This window comes from Zea mays, chromosome 3 (assembly GCF_902167145.1).
Source record: "Zea mays cultivar B73 chromosome 3, Zm-B73-REFERENCE-NAM-5.0, whole genome shotgun sequence".
Taxonomy (NCBI): domain Eukaryota; kingdom Viridiplantae; phylum Streptophyta; class Magnoliopsida; order Poales; family Poaceae; genus Zea; species Zea mays.
Window position 1 is genome coordinate 60,339,510 of NC_050098.1, and position 21,293 is coordinate 60,360,802.

Consider the following 21,293-nt stretch of genomic DNA (forward strand, 5'->3'; position numbering starts at 1 on the left):
AAACCTTTACCAAACTTAGGCATGAGCTCAATATTCTTGATTCCCGCAACTTCTTTTGTTAGATTGCACACATAGCTCATTTATATACTTTTGATCATATCTCTTTTATATGCTATGACTAATGTGTTTTCAAGTCTATTTCAAATCAAGTCATAAGTATATTGAAAGGGAATTGGAGTTTTCGGCGAAGAAAAAGGCTTCCACTCCGCAACCCATCCTTCGTCGTCGCTCCAAGCCACTCTCCATCTTTGGGGGAGAGAGCAAAAGGACTTCATCTTTGGTATAATCTTAACTCATTTGTTTATGACCAAAGGGGAAGAAATCACTTCGAGGGCTCTAATAATTCCGTTTTTGGCGATTCATGCCAAAGGGGGAGAGAATATGAGCCCAAAGCAAAAGGACCGCACCACCACCAATTTCAAAAACTTAGTGTTTTCCAAGAGTATTTATCAACTGGTATCTTATTGAGTTCAAAAGGGGGAGAAAATAGTTTTTCAATTTGAATCATCAAAACCCTCTTGAACACTAAGAGGATGATTTCATTTAGGGGGAGTTTTGTTTAGTCAAAGGAAAGGCATTTGAAACAGGGGGAGAAAATTTCAAAACTTGAAAATGCCTTGCAAACTCTTATTCATTTACCTTTGACTATTTGCAAAAGAACTTTGAAAAGGATTTACAAAAGAGTTTGCAAAAACAAAACATGTGGTGCAAGCGTGGTCCAAAATGTTAAATAAGAAAGAAACAATCCATGCATATCTTGTAAGTAGTTACATTTGCTCAATTCCAAGCAACCTTTACACTTACATTATGCAAACTAGTTCAATTATGCACTTCTATATTTGCTTTGGTTTGTGTTGGCATCAATCACCAAAAAGGGGGAGATTGAAAGGGAATTAGGCTTACACCTAGTTCCTAAATAATTTTGGTGGTTGAATTGCCCAACACAAATCTTTGGACTAACTAGTTTGCTCTAGTGTATAAGTTATACAGGTGTCAAAGGTTCACACTTAGCCAATAAAAAGACCAAGTGTTGGGTTCAACAAAAATGCAAAGGAGCAACCGAAGGCTCCTCTGGTCTGGCGCACCGGACTGTCCGGTGTGCCACCGGACATGTCCGGTGCACCAGAGGACTCCGACTCGAACTCGCCACCTTCGGGAATTTCCAGAGGCACTCGCGCTATAATTCACCGGACTGTCCGGTGTGCACCGGACATGTCCGGTGCTCCATGGAAGGACGGCCTCAGGAACTCGCCAGCCTCGGGTTTTCACTCCAGCCGCTCCGCTATAATTCACCGGACTGTCCGGTGTACACCGGACTGTCCGGTGCATCTGCGGAGCAACGGCTACTTCAAGCGCCAACGGCTACCTGCAGCGCATTTATTGCGCGCCAGCGCGCGCAGAGGTCAGGCACGCCCATGCTGGCGCACCGGACATCCTACAGTACATGTCCGGTGCGCCACCGGACATCAAGGCGGGCCCAGAAGACAGAACTCCAACGGTCAATTTCCAACGGCACTGGTGACGTGGCGGGGGCACCGGACTGTCCGGTGTGCACCGGACTGTCCGGTGCGCCATCAAACAGACGGCCTCCACCAACGGTCAAGTTGGTGGTTGGGGCTATAAATACCCCAACCACCCCACCATTCATAGCATCCAAGTTCACCACTTCTCAACTACTACAAGAGCTCTAGCATTCAATTCTAGACACACCAAAGAGATCAAATCCTCTCCATATTCCACACAACGCCCTAGTGACTAGAGAGAGAGATTTGCTTGTGTTCTTTTGAGCTCTTGCGCTTGGATTGCTTTCTTCTTTCTTGATTCTTTCTTGTGATCAAACACTCACTTGTAATTGAGGCAAGAGGCACCAATTGTGTGGTGGCCCTTGCGGGAAGTTTGATTCCCAAGTGATTTGAGAAGAGAAGCTCACTCGGTCCGAGGGACCGTTTGAGAGAGGGAAGGGTTGAAAGAGACTCGGCCTTTGTGGCCTCCTCAACGGGGAGTAGGTTTGCAAGAACCGAACCTCGGTAAAACAAATCCGCGTGTCACACTCTTCATTTTGCTTGCGATTTGTTTTGCTCCCTCTCTTGCGGACTCGTTTATATTTCTAACGCTAACCCGGCTTGTAGCTGTGATTATTTTTGAGAATTTCAGTTTCGCCCTATTCACCCCCCCTCTAGGCAACTTTCACAGTGCACACAAGACCATGAGGAATACCTACAGGCGTATGTCCGAAGGTTCTTGCGACTGAGAGCACAAGCGCCCACATTGCCTAATGAAATTGTCATTGAGGCCATTATCAAGGGTCTTCGGCTAGGAACTACAGCCCAATACTTCGCCAGGAAACCTCCCCAAACTCTGGATAAGTTGCTTCAGAAAATGGATGAGTACATCCGGGCTGACAATGACTTAAGACAAAGAAGAGAGGAAGCTTACAGATTTTCTGAGATGACTAGGGGCTTCGGAGGGAGAGTCCACCCTAGGCATGTGAGATCAATTCATAGCTCCAGTCAGAATGATGAAAAAGGAAGCCAGCTTCAGAGGCCACAGCACACCTCACAGTCTTCGGTACAGCAGCAAAGCTCCTTTAGGCCGCCAGCTCCAAGGGGCAGAGGCACCAGGGGCTTCGGAGGAAGATATGGGGATCAGCCCAGGAAAATCTACTGCTTATTCTGTGGAGAGGACAAAGGTCACACTACAAGAACCTGCCAGATCACAATCTTGAAGCAAAAGGAGATTGCCGAAGCAAAAGCTCGGCAGAATCAGCCGAAGCAAGTCCTACATACTGCTTCGTGCCACTCTCCTTACATACCGGAATATGTGGGCAACCAACCTGCAGCTTCTGTTGCTTCAGCAAGTCATTCACAGGCTTCCTGGCCTCAGCTCCCACCGCCACCACTACTGTAGCCTACATATTCCCGAAGCCAGCAGCCAGAAGGGCGCCAACACTCCCAACAACAACGTGACTTCAGAGAGGAGTCCGAAGCTCGTATAGTCAATAGTACTGTACCAGAATCAAAGCACATATTACTGAGCAATATCCTACTTCCTAAATGCTTTTTTATTCTAGGTTATTTTGTTTCTGAATAAGGAATAAGCCATGAAAACTTAGTTTTATTTTTGTAATGATTTTGTTTCTATCAGAATGAAATATATCTTCTTCACAAACTTACGAAGCTCAAAAGTCGTTCCTAAGGGAATGCAGAGCTAAAATTGTCGAAGCTACAAAAAGTCGTTCCTAAGGGAGCGCAGCGTAAGTTTTCTGCTCAAAAATCGTTCCAAAGGGAATGCAGAGCTAAATACCACCAAAATATAAGGCGAAGAAATTCAAAAGTCGTTCCTAAGGGGATGCAGAACTTATACCACCGAAATAGAAGGCGAAGAAGTTCAAAAGACGTTCATAAGAGGATGCAGAACTTATTTCACCGAAATAGAAGGTGAAGAAGCTCAAAAGTCGTTCCTAAGGGGATGCAGAGCTTGTGTATTCCAGTGTGGGCGTGTGGGTGTGTGTCTTCGGCATCTTCATCATTTTGCATCATTTCATCACATCATTTCGCATAACATCACATCATACATCATATCGCATCAATGGCACGAGAATTGAATACGAAGCTGGTCTTCGGCAAAATGCTTCGTCAAAACAAAAAGGTGCTAAGGCATGAAGTAAGCTTCGGGAAATATTGTTTCATCGGCCTGGTCACAAAGAGGGGATTTCTCTTTACGAAGCATGGATATCTTTCTTTACAAAGCGTGAATCTTTTTCTTTACGAAGCATGAAAAGAAGGAAAGGTGTTTTTCGCCGAAGGCTCAAAAACGGTATGTATGTAAGTTTCATGCATCGCAAAGAAATGAATTACAATAATTTACATATTCGATTCAAAGTTACACACATCGAATATTACAGTTTTGTCACAATAAAAGCACAATGTCTTTTCTAGTGTCTCTTACATTGACCAGTACAAAATGTTTTTACAATAAGTGATATTCCTCTTAAAGGACTTTCTCTGCAACTTCGTTCAGTAATTTGTTAACAACTTCATCGACAATAGATTCAGCCATGTTAATGATCTCCAGCGCTTCCTTCATTTTTGGATCAGCCAGGGGATCGAAGGTTCCGGCGGTGGAGATAATTCAGCTGAAGTAGGAAAAATTAATTAGTCCGAAGCCACAAAAACAAATGCCGAAGCTGAAAACTAAAAAATATTACCTATACGCTTTTTTGCGCTCTGCAGCTTCTTCAGCTTGTCTTGCTTCTACTCGGGCGTCATGGGTATCTTTTTCACTTTTCTTTATAATCTCATGGGCCATCTCTCGGCCACCATTCACCCAGACGTCATTATAGAATTTTCCACCCATCAAGGTTGCTTCAGCCGAAGGATCCTTCGTATCATCTACGGAGAAGGCAGCTTCGGTCTGGGCCATGTTTTAATATGGTCGCATCCAGCCTTCTCCAAGATGGCTAAAATTCCCCAAGCACCGGAAAACACACAAACATCCCCGCGATCACTCAAAATTTCTTCAAAGGTTTCAGCTTCTCCACTTATCCATTCAACAACACCTTCGGGATCGCCTCTTATGAAGTTTTCTTCAGTAGAATAGGCACCCACTTCGGCGAAGCTAGCTTTTATTTTCTTTACGCAATCCAAAGACTTCTCAAAGCACCTCTCCTTGGATGTGCGAAGTTCTTCAACATTTTTCTCTGGATAATTTTTCCAATATTCGCTGATTTCTTGATTAGTTTGAGCGACTGCGCATTTTTCCTTAGCTTCGGCCAGTTGCCTCCGAAGATCTTCAATTTCCATTTTCTGGGCTTCGGTCTGAGCTTTATAGTTAGCTTCATCTTCCTTTACTTCATTTACCAATGAAATTAAGATTTTGTCTTTTTCCAGACCTTCGTTTCTTAATTCAATAACTTCTGAACTAAGGTTATTTAGAGCCATTGTATAGCTTTCATCTTCAATATTCTTCTGTGCCCTTAGGGCATTGCTAAGAATCAAGCCCTGTAAATAAGAAGAAAGAATTAAGTATGACAATAAAATATGCTAGTTTCCAACTTAAAAGTAAACTTTTATACCTTTATACTATTGTATGTTAGGCTGTCAGCAAGTTCATCCTTCGATAAAATCGAAAGGCCGTCTTCTAGCTTCAGGAATCCGATGCTCTTACCTATCTCCCGACAGACGGATATTTCTTTGTTATCCGAGAGACAGTACAGAAAATCTTCTTCATCACTACCATTGAACACTAACGCCCCCTTCGGATATTTCAATTTTTGGTCGTAGTGTCGTGCTTCTAGCATTTCTTCTTGGGATAGTTCTTTTCCCAAAGCATGACGAATGATGTAGTCAATGCTTTTGTTCGAAGCTTCGGGAGCAGGAGCTTCGATCTTTTCAGACGCAATCTGCTCTGTCGTTTTTTCCTTAGGCTCAGCAAGCTCCATCTCAGTGGGCATTGAAGGCCTAGCTTCAGCTTCAGTTTGAGCTTGCGTAGCTTTGGTTTCTGCTTGCCTAGTTTTGGCTTCGGGCTGCGTCTTTGTAGTTTCAGCAACTTTCTTTGTAACAGTAGGGCTTAAAACCTTCGTAGTTTCTAGCACAACATCCAGCACGTTGGCCATTCTCCTCCTCTTGGGAGTTGCAGCAGAAGCTTTTTGCACCTTCGACAGTTTTGTCTCTGTCAGAGGGCTCAGAATTTTTGGCACTTTTATTATTTCTTCTATTTTTGACTTTTTAGCCCTATCAACCTTAGCCTCGACTGACTCGGCTATGGGTACCTTCGGCATTACGGTCGCCTCTTCAGTGCTCTGTGCAATCGGACCAGTTTCTGTTGCTTCGGCTGCTGAGGAGGACCCTGCGTCGAATTCAGGCACTACGACCGGTTCAATATAGCACGGTCGGTGGGTCAGAACCTTCACCTTTTTGCTCTTCGGCACAGGCTCAGCTGGAATGACCGAAGCAACAATCTTCCTCTTTTTTTCTTGTCCTCGCAGCAGGTAGCGATAATCGAGGTATATGAAGTCGATCGCATCAAAAAACCTGTTCAGTCTTTTCTTCCCTCGACCTCCGAAGGTTGCGGACAGAGCATTATCTTCGGCCTTGGAGTAAGCTCCAAGCAACTCATCGCTGGTAGCTTCAATATACTTCAACCAATCGTCGTTTGGCTCATCAAACTTCTCCCTAAATCTAAAGGTATATTTTAGTCGGACCAGACCACCATCACTAGAATCAGTGGTGGTCTCCTTCGGCATTTCCCAGCTTTCCACAAGCGGCCATACCCTAAAGGCTATATGTTCTTGAATTAAATCTCTTGTGCCAATGAAGGAGCAAACAGTGCTGAAAGCCCTCTGGCACGCTTCGACAGCGTCATCAATTTCTACCTTCGGCCTTTTGAGGCCGAAGCGGGACCAGATGGGGCGTTGGATGATTTCTTTAATGTCTTCCCTTGCCTTTAAATCATTCTTCACATAAAACCACTCTTCCATCCAGGCTCCGGCCCATCTCTTCCGAAACGTTGGCACCGTGTGGCTTGCGTTGGGGCGAGCAATAAATCCATAATAACTGAAGTTGTTGTGGTACTGTTCTTTGTTAGTGGCCTTCATCTCATATAAGAGCTCGTGCATACTGCAGAAGCACTTCGCGCTTGGCTCTAGCCCCTGACTCCTCACAGCCCAGACAAAAATCCCCATCCTCATTATAGCTTCAGGGGTGATCTGATGAAGGAAGATCTGGTAGATCTTCAGCACTTCAACTACAAACTTGCTCAAAGGAAACCGAAGTCTAGCCTTGAAAAAGCTTCGGTAGATAACAACTTCGTTTTCCTCAGGAGCAGGGACGTTGTTGTCTCCGCCAGCCCTCACGATAGACATGTCCCGAAAGTACCTTCGTCTCATGTTCTCAAGATGACTCTGTTTAATGGTCGATTTTCCAAAGACAACATGGCTTGGCCGCCAGGGCCGATCTTCAGAATCTTCATCCCCACTTTCCACATTATAGCTATCACTGTCACCAGTATCTTCAGATAAACCTTCCAGTATCTCTTTAGTAATCTTCTCTGTGTTTGTTTTTGCCATTGACTCAATAAATCCAGCAATATAAGGATCTTCAACCTTCTTCTCCTCAAACAGCTTCGTCTCTTCAGTCAGCTTCACCTTCTCAATCATTTTTCCCCAGACATGGTGAAAACGCATCTTTTAACCGAAGCTCAAAAAGCTTGAAAATCTAGCGAGCGCTAGTGAGCAAGAGCTAAAAGTTTGAGAAAATAATGCAAATGGTAGAAACAGCGTATCAAATGATGCCGGTGTGAGTTCATATTTATACGCCTAGCACGCTGCAACTTGGAGGGCCCTGTCTGTCATTAATTGTTGCTATTCTAGCAAAGGGAAGGTGTTTTTTCGGACCTTCGGCTTAAGGCCTTCGTTCACGTCGCAGTCTGAATTTGTTGTTATAACAAATTAATACTGTGAGGGGCTACTGTTGGGGGCCTTCGTATTCCGAAGGTCCTCAAAAACATGATTAACAATGTTTCCCAAGCATAATATATATACAGGAACCTTCAGACTCAGAATGAAGTCGTACACAATATGGAAAGCAGGGTCAGAATGATGGGTGAACCAGCGCCGAACCTGCGCGCAAGGGAGCTTCGGCTCAATAGCAGAAAAAGGAACCGACTTAAGGAGGAAAAGGCTATCTAGTCCTCGACAGATTGTTCTTAATTCAATAGTGAACATGAAGGGCATAAGTGTAATTTTACACAGGCTGTGCCCTGTGCCCATAAATAGATGAACAGTACCCCCGTACTGTTCACGCTGACTTGTACTCGCTCGTGCGTCACATTTGTACTTTTGCCTTCTCTCAAGCCGAAGGTACAAATGTAATTCAATATTGTCATTATTCATTCATGATAGCATAATATAACAAATATATATTAATAATGCCATATGATTATGCATGTTATTTCTCATGTTTCATATGCTTCGTTTTTCATTAATGTATACGGTGATCACGAAGGTACGTTCTTCATGACCTTCGTCCGAAGATCGTTATATCCTAAGGGGAATAATGCTTTAAAGGACGAAGGGCATTAATCATTAACCTCTTTTTGTGTTGCCTTGTTCTTAATTCATAGCATTTGAGAACAAGTCCCCAACACTAACCATATCACGTCTAGTTCCACTTGTCCTTCTTTGTAGTTTTACAACAATATGGTCAACTTTAAGAAGGGGAGCAAGGTTGAATGACATCAAGCACTACATTAACACCTTTTGTAGGCACCAACGACTTTGAGTTGAAGACGACTCAAAACCAAGAAGAAGAAAATGATGAGTACATGGATGTCAACTATATGGTCAAGGCCCAATCAATCATAGAGTCACAAGCTCAAGGGGAGTTGAAGTCCAGTTTATTCGCGAATCTGGTTCAGACTGGAGGAGTGGGTCTCGCGAAAACGGACGCCCAAGCTACATACGAACTCTGTTTTCGACGTTCTAAATACCGTTGGAAATCTAAGGAGATAAGATTTCTAACCAAACTGGCCCCAGGTCAATATATGGTTGGAGCTGATCAGAATCATCATAGCAAGATTATATCCAAAATCTGCCAGAAATCAGAGGCGCCTGTTTTTGGGCCTAAAGGCCTTGTACATCCTAGGATTGCTCGACCACCCCCTTAGTCACCGCCTAAGTCAAGGATGACTCCAATTAAAGTGGGGGAGAATGATGAGGACATGACTCCCATACAAACAATGTATGGACCGACAACACGAGCACGTGCACGGAAGCTGAATATACAGTTTCGTTCTAACCTAGTCAATTGTGTTTTAAATCTTGGAACTTTGGAGAGGAGTATCAAATCTTGGGAGAGGCAAAAATGTCGAGGAGGAGCAGCAAGGGCGTCCACAACAGGAAGGAGATCAAGTCCGATTTGGCTGTGGTTCCATCTCGGGTTCCAGAACCAGTCTGTACTAAAATAGACACTTAGGACGCATCCAGACTCTGATTGCGACGGAGTTGATATGGTTAGAGAGATAATAAGATTATCTAACCAACCCAACTAGCCCCACATTAAAATTCATCTAGAGTCAACGGGAATCGTCGAAACAAGTAAGCGCTCAGATTCTGTTTTGGTGCTACGACACCGTCTATTGGGTTGTTGGGGCGTGTATCGTGTTAGAGCCCATTAGGGGTACCTCCAGGGGTTGTGCACGCCCCTAACCTCTATTTTAACAACAACCACCACCACATTAGAGTTTGGATTTTGCTTAGATCATATCTGTCATCGAATAGTGTCGTCGTTCATCGGTTTGTGATCAGACCCCAACTCATGATCAATACAGTTTTGATTGTGTTCTACCTATTCTTGCTTGTGTTATTGATTGCGCATGTAGGGATAAGCTTCGTTGAGAGGTCACAAGTGTGTCATGGGCGATAGCCAACGGAGCAGTGGTGTAGTGATTGCAAGGATCCGTGTGCTCGAAGCCTTGGATCATCAACATCGAGATCTCTACCTAATCAAGTTATCATATCTCACGGAAGATCGAGCCTTCGCCTTTATCACTTGTCCTGGATCTTGGCCTTCACGTTGTCGATGTGTCCGAGGACTCCACCTCCATTGTGATGGTCATCCCGGTCAGGGTCTTCACGAAGATCTACATCTTGGCAGGCGTGCCCTGGTACGGTGGCGACCGCCCTTACCTGAGTTGGCGCTGGTTCTCGCCTGCGGTGGCGACAGGGTCTTGTCTGTAGGCTTGGCAGTGGGCTGGGTTCGGGGTGGATCCCTGCGTTTTTAGACCCTAGGGAGGCGTGGGCGGGTCCAAGTCTACCCATGCGGGTTCGAGGACCCGAGTAATAACGTGTACGGGATGGATCTGCAGTATCCCCCATAGGTTTTATATGGGGGCCCAAATTATAAACCCTAGGTATAAAAGTCTCCAACATAATGCACCACTTGACCACCCCTAGATCCTGGTCACTACTGCTCATTTGTTGTTTGTTGCCACCGCGACATCGCCCCGCTCCTGGTACTGGTAGCCGTCGCTGATCGCTCCTGCTAGTCAGCATAATTTCGACTAGCAGGAGCGGACGGCGATGGCTACCAGTACCAGGAGGGCGCGACGTCGCATCGGCTACCAACAGATAGTGACCGGGATCTAAGAGTGGTCGAGTGGGGTATTGTGATGGAGACTTTTATACTTAGGGCTCCTTTGGATAATGAATACCCACAGGGATCCTAGCCCAATCCGCGGGGGGCATGAGGCCTGTGTGCTTTTCTTCCCTGGTTATCCCGGACTACCATTTGCATGCTACATAGGCCAAAATTGCCACAGGCCTTTTTCACCTCATCCCTGTTAATCCACGAGGGAAACAAAAAACTGCTCTGGCCTCGTGTTTATCGTTCCTGTCGAAGCTCTCATCTAGTCTGTCTCTGTCACAACAGCCATGGTGGCTAGGGTTTACACCACCGGCTTCCATCCGTAGGAAAAACCTCCTCATCTGAAATCAGTCGTTGCCCTCCATCCTCACATGCCCATGCTGCTTGTCGCCCCTCTCCACCACCAGGAATCATTTAGTTCACCCGATTCAGTGCATCACATCTGCAACCGTGCGTCTAGTTCTTGCTTTGCTTAGCTGACGCGGTCTCTGCAATAGATCAGGCCTGAGGTGAGCTATGCTTGTCACATCCTTGACTAGGCTCACACGCAAACACTACAGTAAGTACACTAGTATAACCAAGATGTCCATTGATGTGATAGAATTTGTGGTGTCGTCTCAAGCAGCTGCATGATTTCTGTGATTTTTGGTTCTGTCTCAAGCATCTGTCTGATTTTTGTGATGATTGGTGACATCTCAAGCAGAAGCAGTTGCTCGATTTTTGGTGCCGTCTTAAGCATCTGCCTAATTTTTGCATGTTTAAATAAAGGGAAATAGTGTTCTCAGGATGTAGATTAGTGGTGATAATCATCATAACATTTCTGATTCGATTATTGAAGTGACAAGCTAGCTAGCTAGTCGTCACTCATCAAGTGGTTGGAATTACCAATTACCAAAGAATGCATCTTTGACATGAGAAGATGAATGCATGGCAGATCGGCTTTGACTCTTGCAGACTTGCAGTGGTCTAGCTGCCTTCAAGACTGATGAGGTTGTGGGGGCATGATGACGACACCGATCATATATATAGTTTCATTATTTATTTTATTTTTGGGGAAGCTAGATATAGAAACTATTGAATTGACATCAATTTATCTATTTTTTGTTCTTATATCAGTTAACCTGTTTGCTGTGTTGTTACATGTTTTTTGAGAACATGCATTATATTTCCATGTTTGTCCAAACAGATCTGATATTAGCAGTTTAATAATATTTATCTTACTATTTTTTAATACTATAAATAAGTTAGGCACTATTTTCAACTCTTAGATAATGGGCTCTAATAACAAGATTATGGAATATCGAAAGAAAAAATTAGGAAATTCATGCAATTTCATCAAGAAGAAGATGATGAACTATTTTTGTAATAGTTCCTACCATACTTCAGTGCCTTAATGATGAGAAAAGGCAAGTTCATACTTCTGAATATACTGGTGCTAAAAAGATGAAGGAAATTCTAGAAGGGCATGAGAGTTGGTGAAAGTCAGAGTTTCGTATGGAGCCAGAGATTTTTAAGGCAACATGCAACTATCTTAGGCGGGAGGGGTTGTTGCGTGACACACGGAGAGTTACCATTCAGGAGCAGCTAGGAGCCTAGGAATGTTTCTATTCATGATATCACACAATGCTAGCAATGAAAGACTGAAGAAAACATTCCAACATAGTGGGGAAACAGTCCATAGGCACATAAAGGCAGTTTTCAATATAATTCCAACTCTCATCCACAATTTTTGAAGCTTCCTAGTTCCAACCAAACTCACCCCAATATTACAATAGAGCCTCAATTCTGGCCTTTTTTAAGGTGAGACATAGACACTTGACTCAATAGTTTCCTAACCTTTGTTGCATCTTAAATCTGACTTGTTCATCTATAGAACTGTATTGGTGCCATTGATGGTACACATGTCCCCATCACAACTTCAGAAGAGAAAGCCCCTCCATATAGAAATAGAAAAGGCACATTGTCTCAGAATGTGATGGTAGCATGTGACTTCAATCTGAACTTCACATTTATATCCTGTGCATGGGAAGGGTCTACTTCAGACGCCGGAGTTCTTCGATCAGCTATTAGCAAAGGTTTTCATATGCCAGAAGGAAAATTCTACCTTGTGGATGGTGGATATGCAAACACACCAGAATTCCTTGCACCATATCGTGGAGTTCGGTACCATTTGAGTGAATTTAGTAGGCGATGCTCATCTCATGCAAGTGAATATGCTAATCACAAGGAAATATTCAATCACCACCATGCAATCCTTAGAAACCATATTGAGAAGGTATTGGGGTTCTAAAGAAGATATTTCAAATCCTGAAAGTGGGTACACATCATCCCATAGAATCTCAGATAAAAATTCCAGCAGCTGCAACTGTCTTTCATAACATAATTAGAGGCTTAAATGGAGATAAGGGGTGGCTAGATGAGCAACCTACTTATATCCAACCAAGTGATCATATCGACCTACCCGAAGGAGATGGGAACTATCCAAATGACGTGGAGTGTCTTAACTTACAAGATCATACTGGAAGCATACTTCGAGATCAGATTGCCATGCAAATGTGGGAACGCTACAATCAAAACTAATCTTAAGAAATGCATTAAGCTAATGTATAATTGTTGTTGCTATATTAAGTTATGTATAACTGTTGCTGCTATATTAAGATAATGTATGTGCAACTGTTGCTGCTATGTTGAACTTCTTGAAACTTATTAAATGTATTATTATTGGCGTTATATGTTTTCTTGAAGCTTGTTTGTGAATGAGCTTCTTGAAGCTTGTTTGTGAATGAGCTGATACATTTGTAGTCAAGTTTTCTTATTTATCTCCACTGTATAGCTTGTGAGTTGTCCTGTTCATCGAGTGTTTTTTCTCGGTATAGCTATGAGTAAAGGAGAAAACTCTAGGGCTCATTGGAACTTCGATAAAGAAAAAGGCCTAGCTGATATATTGAATGAGCACAATCATCAAAGTTTCCGGGGGCAAAATGGATGGGCGACCAAAGGGTGGAAGAGCATTGTGAAGAGTTTTAACGAAAAGTTTCCATCTGATGGGTTTACAAAGGGTCAGATACAAGAAAAGGAGAAAGAGCTTAAAGCAAACTACAAGGCAATCCGTGATGGAAAAAAGAAAAGTGGTGCAGGATGGAATGAATCTTTGTGCATGATTAATGCTGAGCCAGTAATATGGGAAAAGTTTATCCATGTAAGGTCATAACCGTTTATCCATGAAAAGTTTCATTTTATGCCTTGTTTATATATTAATAAATCTTTTATTTTGTATTCAATATGATATTCCAAGGTTGAAGAAATTCCAAGCAAATCATTCCCTTTGTTTTATGAACTGAAAAAATTACATGAAGGTATTGTAATAATTGTATCGCTTACATTTCAGTTAATTAAGTTAGATAAAACTAGGATAACTCATTGATTTCCTAAAGACCAATCCGTTAGTGGAGTGGCAACTAGCTAGCTTTGTTTAAGAATACTAGTAAAAAAATCTTTTTTGTCTCTCTTTTAGAGTCATTTGTGTTCTTTCTTTGTCTATTTGCTATGTGAAATAGGAAGCATTGCTACAAGTGATTTAAACTTCACATCAACTGAACCAGCACCCCAACCAACTGAACATGTTAGCACTATTGATATTGATGCTCATGATTCTCACCTTAACCCTTTCCTTGCAAATGTTGATGATCGCATGCCATCTAGTGGACCATAGACATAGATGAGATAGAAACACCATCTTCATCTTGCTCTAAAAACCTTGAAAATAGGATTGGGAAGAAAAGAAAGCTTAGTATTGCTGGTGTTTTACAAAACTATGTGGACATAAGGGCAAATGAAACAAAAATATTTATGAATGAACTCAATGAGACAACTAAGGAAGCAGATGACTATTCTATCAAGCGATGTCTAGATCTTCTAGAATCAATTGAAGAACTTTCAGATGAGGAAAAGGCGCAGGCAACAAATGTGCTGAAGTGTGAGGTCAACAAAGAAATTTTCATGAACTTCAAGATTCCAAAGGTTCGTTTGTTATGGGTCAAAGGTGAAATCGCTCCCAAGGTAACTTACTTTCATATGTTTATACTTCTAGCCAATTAACTTATTTATTTGCACATATTCCTAGCCCATCTTCTCACTCCGAACTTAATTACGAGCATTATAACAAATTCTACCTGCAACTGCTTGTCTACAAAATGAAACTTTGTATTAATATAAGAAAATGAAACTTTTATTAATATAGGAGTATTGTCATTCATTTTACGCCTTACTAAAAACTGAGCAAATCATCCACATCTGATGCTACATGTAGCTGCTTATCTGCATCTAATGCTACCTGCATCTGTTTTTAGTTTTCATTCAGGAGAGAGTGCTTTGGGTTGCAAACTCCATCATTAGCTTCCTTTATTTTAGGCTTTTGTCAGTTTTCATATAATCTGTGGGGGGGGAGTCTAAGGACCATGTTTTTTTCACTCTAGCTAATACTTCTCATAAAGTTGGATACCAAGATGATTGCATGTAACTATTTCACTTTTATGTAACTATAGGTCTAATCTACATTGTATCGTGGCTGCCGGTGGTGTTTACACACTGATGGCTGCAAATGGTACTTACATTTTTGGCTTCTTTGTATCTGGTTTTGAGACATTGTAGTGAAGGTTGACATGGGAAACTCTTGTATGAACTTTGGAATAGTTATCTTTGGAGTGCCTTATGACAATTTACCTTTTTATGTACTTCGGATTTGTATGGAATATTTTCATTTGATGCATGTACTTCGGATTTGTGTGAATATTTTTATCCCTGCTAATAATTTTATGTATTGCAGCAACAATTTACATTTATCTGTTTTCTGATTTTTCTATTTTTTTGTTGGTCGGGATTTTAATCCCTATCTCTTCCAAAAATACATAAGGTAAAATCACCTCTAGAGGGTTCTAATCACCTAGTAGGGCAGGGATGTCTGGTGTAGGGTGGAAATTCCCTTCGGGGTGTAAACCCATATGTATTTTCTTCCCAAGCATCCAAAGGAGCCCTTAGTGCTAGTTTGGGAGCTAGAAAACTGGAGGGAATTGAAGGGGCTATAATCCCCTTCTTATTCAACTAGGTGAGTACTCGTGCGTTGCAATGGAAACATATAATAACATAATAACTTATATACAAAATGTGTCTTTATATTGTTATAAAAAAATATTTCATAATCCATTTGTAATCCTAGCCATACATAAATTTTGTTATTTTAATTTAGCTGTTTCACTACTCCATTGCAACCATCAGTATCATGCAGACTTCGATATATGTCACGATTTGCATGGTCTCATCATTGAAGAGCACGTGTCACACCTGCCGGAAGAAGTTCCCTCGTACATTGTCAGTCATCAGGTACGCACCACTATACACGCTTGCTTAAACAAAAAAGCAAGTGTATGTGTTTGCGAAGAGAATTAAAGGCAGGCCGGCACAAAAGCTATCCCGACGATGGCGAGTGGTCATTGTTGTCGGTCCTCCTCTGCGTCACCTCTGGTGCCAAGATGACGCCATAGTCATTGATATAGTACTCGTCGAATGTGCACGACATGGCGAATACTGATGACTCTTGGCTGGGCTGTCAAACGAAGTGCACCCCGGGCTCATCAGCGAGGTAGTACACCTAGCCGTTGCACCACCGGATGTGCTACTCCTCTACATAAATCTTGTTCGAGGACACTCACACAACGTCAGCAACGACCGTCGTCCCAGCGCACAAGAATTCATGGCCGGTCAGTAGTGACTTACGTGGGAGGTTGAGCTTCAGGTGGATGATGAGATGGACGGTGTGACAGCGCCGTTGTCGGATGCGGTGCCCATAACAACCCAAGAGTCGTCGGCGTTGGTGACGACCATGAAGTCCCCCTATTTGAAGATGGACAGCGCGGTGCAGCCGCTTTGGACCGCGTCCAAGCGGCGGCTGTGCCGGAGCTTGCCGAACACAACGACGCATGCGACCACGTAGTACTGCTTCCAGAGGTCGAACTGGCAGTCGCCAAGCTTCTTTTCGTCGTCAATGAGCGACGCCAACGCGAGCGTCTCCTGTCAGTGGTGTTTGTTCAGGGTTTCCAAGTAAGAAACATGGATTCATCTTTGGCGTTGGTTTATGAAAATGACTCACAAGTCAGATCCATGGAAAAATATTACGGAGAATAAATGTCACACATATAAAAAAGAATTTAAGTTGAAAACATTATTCAAACAAAAGAAATTGCATGCAAAGCTCTTTTTTAAATACTACTCCCTCCATCCAAAAATATAATTCAGGAATCTCGTTGATAATTATCTACTACTAAACATTGTGCAAAGGTAGCAGGTGGGCTTTGGGAGAGATGTAGTAGATATTTTTACTGTAACAGATATTGACATAAACACACATGTGGTGTAGTGGTAGCTACGAGCACATTTGCTTGAGAGGTTGCAGGTTCGAATCCCATTGGAACCACATTTGTGTTTTTTTAATTTAATTTTAGCTAGGCGTGGGAATGGGAATGGGATTTGCGGGGAGGGGGGAATGAGAAAGACAGTGCGGGGAGAGGGGAATGGGAATGACAGAACACGGAATGGCAGTCGGGAATGGGAATGGGCTTTACGGGGAGGGAGAATGAGAAAAACAGTGCGGGGAGGGGGAATGGGAATGGCAGAACACGGAATGACATCCTACCCCTTACCACCTTACCCGTAGAGGAATCCCGAACCAACAAACCCGTGGGAGTAGACTTCGCCCCTGCCTCCACCACCAGTGTACATTCGGGCCACCCGTCCCGGCCCGGTCCAAGCCCGAAAAGGCCCGTATTGTTTGAATTTCGGGCCGGCTCGACCCGTTTGAATTTCGGACCGTGCCGGGCCGGCCCACGGGCCTAGCCCTCGGCCCACGGTCCGACCCATAATTGCTTAAACGTGTCGGGCTCATTTTCGGGCGGCCCGAAATTATAAAAGCCCGAAATTCAATTTTTGGACCGAAATTCACATTAAGGCCCGAAATTCAGTTTTTGGCCCGAAATTCACATCAGAGCTCTAAATTAAAAAATAATAATAAAACAAATAAAAGATAAGACAAATAAATTTGAACAAAAGCAAATTTAATATTTGTATTAAAGTTACCACAACTATGCAATGACTACCTCGTTTACAAATCATTTTGTTAGAAGGAAAAAGAGTATAATCAGCTCTATACAAAGTTCATAAGTTTAGTTTATTGTCTAATGTTCATAACAAAAGTAAAATTACATCACATACCCTAATTCAAAGCTACAAAAAATATCTAACTAGCATTATCTCTAGCTTTGTGTTCTTTATCAAGTATATGAAAGTGTGGAATGAAGTGTGGTTTTAATAAATATATGGGCCTTTTTGTGCCTTTATATGGGCCATTTTGTGCCTGCCTTAAACGGATCGTGCTCGTGCCCGCCCATGGGCTGTGACCTCGGCACAAAACCGACCCGATATATCGGGTCGTGCCGGCCCAACGCTAAAATATTTCGGGTCGTACCGTGTGTTGAACACCAAAATGAGCGGACGGTCCGGCCCTTGGGCCCGGACAGTCCGCGTGCCCCGAGATTAGATTAACTCATGTGTTTATCCTTATCTCGTGTGTGGTTATCCATCTAATCACGTGGGAGTTGTTGGTTACCTCTTAGGAACAGGTCCAAACCTCCTCCCCTATAAATATAAAGGGGTACGGTCGATTGAGAACCCCCGAACACATTCCAATCGAATCAATTACTTTATTTACCTTTCTTGCCCTAGGAGTAGATGTAGCGTAGTTTTAGTTATAGTCTACCGCATATCCACCTCCACCCCTATTCGACTCTATGTCGTCTAGATCCGTCTTGGGTGGCCTGCCGACCCCAAGACAACCCTAGGATCTTACCCCTTTCGGGGGGCAAGATCTAGTTGTACACCCAAGGTCATTTCCTCGAATTGATCTCTTAATTCCTATGCAGCTCCACGTTGTCTAGGGACGCCCCGGGTGACCTATCGACCCGAAGAGCCCTAAGATCTCTCCCTCAGGGGCGAGATCTAGATTCCAGCAAGGAGGAAGACGATCCTGCGCCATCGCGGACCGTCCGGCTCTGTGCGCGGACCGTCCGGCTCTATGCGCGGACCGTCCGGTGCAACGCAGGGAAGGCGCAGCTCCTGCGCCTAGGTCGCGGACCGTCCTGCCCAGAGCCGCGGACCGTCCTGCCCAGAGCCGCGGACCGTCCGCGCCGCCGCAGAGGCACCGCTAGGCGGTACACCCCTAGTGATTGGCGCTGCCCAAAAAAGGCACCAACACACTTTTGGTGACTCCACTGTGGAAGAGGTTGGAGATCTACAAAATCAGGCTTATATGGCCGATTATAAAGATCTCAACATGGCTTCTCCAAACAGCAGCATAAGGCTGACTAATTTATCGGTCGCTGAGCATAAAAAATTAAAAGATGACATGAAGAAAATAGACGAGGAGGTCCAGCGACAAAAAGATCAGGTGCTCAAGGCAGCGGATAAGTGGTTCCTCTCGCACTTTAGGGTGGATTGCCACCAGAAGACCGTCCAAGAGAGGGAGATAAACGCCGAGTACATGACGACCGAGCTGCAATAGCTCCCCACGATAGGTGATGTCAAGTCAGCTGATGATATTCCATCTATTAAAATTTCTTTTGATAATCGGATTAAAAGTATCACGGAGGATATAGAGGGGATGACGCATGCATTAGGAAAAAATCACATGCCTAATTTTTTATCACATAAATTAGGCGCCAAAACAATTGTGCCAACCACATCGGCAACAAATGGGTTTCCCTAACCATATTTTGGTATGCCGATGGACTCATATCCAGGACAACCGTCACCACCATCTTCGGTAAATGGTGAGTCAACTCTGAGCACGGCCGGACCGTCCGCACACAACCGTGGACTGTCCAGCCCTCCGTCAAACCGTCTGGCACCCTATGCCGGACAGTCCGAAGTTACACAGAGCCCACCACAAGGGTCACAGTTGTTGCCTGACGTGACCGGACAGTCCGGGGATAGTACCGGACCGTCCGATCCACTCGCAGACCGTCCGACTGCGCAGGTCGGACCGTCCGGAATACCAGAGGTCACCTGTGATCCGCCTAGTGCAGAAGGCCGGCATAAATATAACCAACCACCCAAGCCCCAAGAACCAAAAAAGTCACATGTCCCTGAGCTTGTTTGGCCCACTAAGGCCAAACCTTCTGTTCGCTCTCACCCGCACTCGACACAAAGGAAAAAGTTAAGTTCACATTTAATATTACTAAGTGTGATAAAATATTTGATGAGTTTCTTAAACATGGTAATATTAAATTGTCACATGTAATTCCTCCGGTTGAACAATTAAAAGGGTGCGTGTATTGCAAAATGCATGGTTCCTTTCTCCATAACACCAATGATTGTGTCGTCTTCCGTCGGCAAATACAATCGTCTATAAACAAAGGCTGGTTGAGGTTTCAAAAAGAGGTGAAAATTGACAGGCCACCTGTCCTTGTCACCACATTAGAGCCGACGAGCAAAAAGGCCATAATTCGGCCTTGTGCGACCGATAAAAGCAAAGATAAAAATATCGTCATTGGTGATCCCCGCACACCAAATATGTCACGCAGAATGGTTACTCGAAAGGCTCCGGACAAAAGAAAGACCGAAGGCACCGGGGGGCAAGCACGATCGAACACCCGATCATGATCACCTATCCTGCGTACGCCGGACGGTCCGGGTACTAAGGCCGAACAGTCTGGAGACAGGAGCAGACGGTCCGGCTATAATGGTCGGACGGTTCGCAAACGGTCAGAAGCAGCAACCTCAGACCATCGGACCACAACGTTCCAAAACAAGTGTTAGGAAACAAAACACTACTAAGACGTCTGGACGACTCAGTAGAGTCGGCTCTACTTTTGATCAGTTGCTTACCAAATATATGAAGATGGTCGTTCCACACAACCGGCCAATAAAACAAACAAAGTCAAAAGGGCGATCTGCGCGAAAACAAAAGCCGACTAAACCGACCCAAAAGGTAGCACAACCAAGATCGCCTTGTCATCCTCCTCCAGGGATAGCGCGGTGCTTTCCGGTCTATCCATCGTCGATGTGTTGTCCTACTCATGCGTGGGGTGGTACGACGATGAATCCGTATTACTGGCTCAATTCATTTGCTTATTTGGGCTGGGGGCACCACAGGTTTTTGCCTATTGAAAGGATGATCAGGCAGACATGGCCGAAGAGGATGCAATCCGAAACGGCCTCTGTGCATTAAAGTTCCATCAAGTATTTATATTATCTGATCGCAAGAGCCGATGACTTGCATCGAGCTGAGTCCTTACTTCGGGGACAAAGTAGTTCATGAGGTCAATTGTTTCCGAAGTTTTCGCTGGTGCTTTTGGTTCGCCAAGCTCCACCAAAAGGAAGGGGGGCATATGTTGAACACCAAAATGAGCGGACGGTCCGACCCTTAGACCTAGACAGTCCGTGTGCCCCGAGATTAGATTAACTCAGGTGTTTATCCTTATCTCGTGTGTGGTTATCCATCTAATCACGTGGGAGTTGTTGGCTATCTCTTAGGAACAGGTCCAGACCTCCTCCCCTATAAATATAAAGGGGTACGGCCGATTGAGAACCCCTGAACACATTCCAATCGAATCAATTACTTTATTTACCTTTCCTGCCCTAGGAGTAGATGTAGCGTAGTTTTAGTTATAGTCTACCGCATATCCACCTCCACCCCTATTCGACTCTATGTCGTCTAGATCCATCTTGGGTGGTCTGCCGACCCTAAGACGACCCTAGGATCTTACCCCTTCCGGGGGGCAAGATCTAGTTGTACACCCAAGGTCATTTCCTCGAATTGATCTCTTAATTCCTATGCAGCTCCACGTTGTCTAGGGACGCCCCGGGTGACCTATCGACCCGAAGAGCCCTAAGATCTCTCCCTCAGGTGCGAGATCTAGATTCCAGCAAGGAGGAAGACGACCCTGCGCCATCGCGGACCGTCCGGCTCTATGCGCGGACCGTCCGGTGCAACGCAGGGAAGGTGTCGCTCCTGCGCCCAGGTCGCGGACCGTCCGCGCCGCCGCGGAGGCACCGCCAGGCGGTATACCGCTAGTGATTGGTGCTGCCCAAAAAAAACACCAA

At 44.2% G+C, this 21,293-nt stretch overlaps 1 pseudogene; it reads right to left on the reverse strand.

Annotated features, from left to right (window-relative positions):
* LOC103650139 (ubiquitin-40S ribosomal protein S27a-like) overlaps positions 1–9,645 on the reverse strand; it is a 77,980-nt pseudogene extending 68,335 nt beyond the window's left edge.
* Between the last annotated feature and the right edge of the window lie 11,648 nt (positions 9,646–21,293).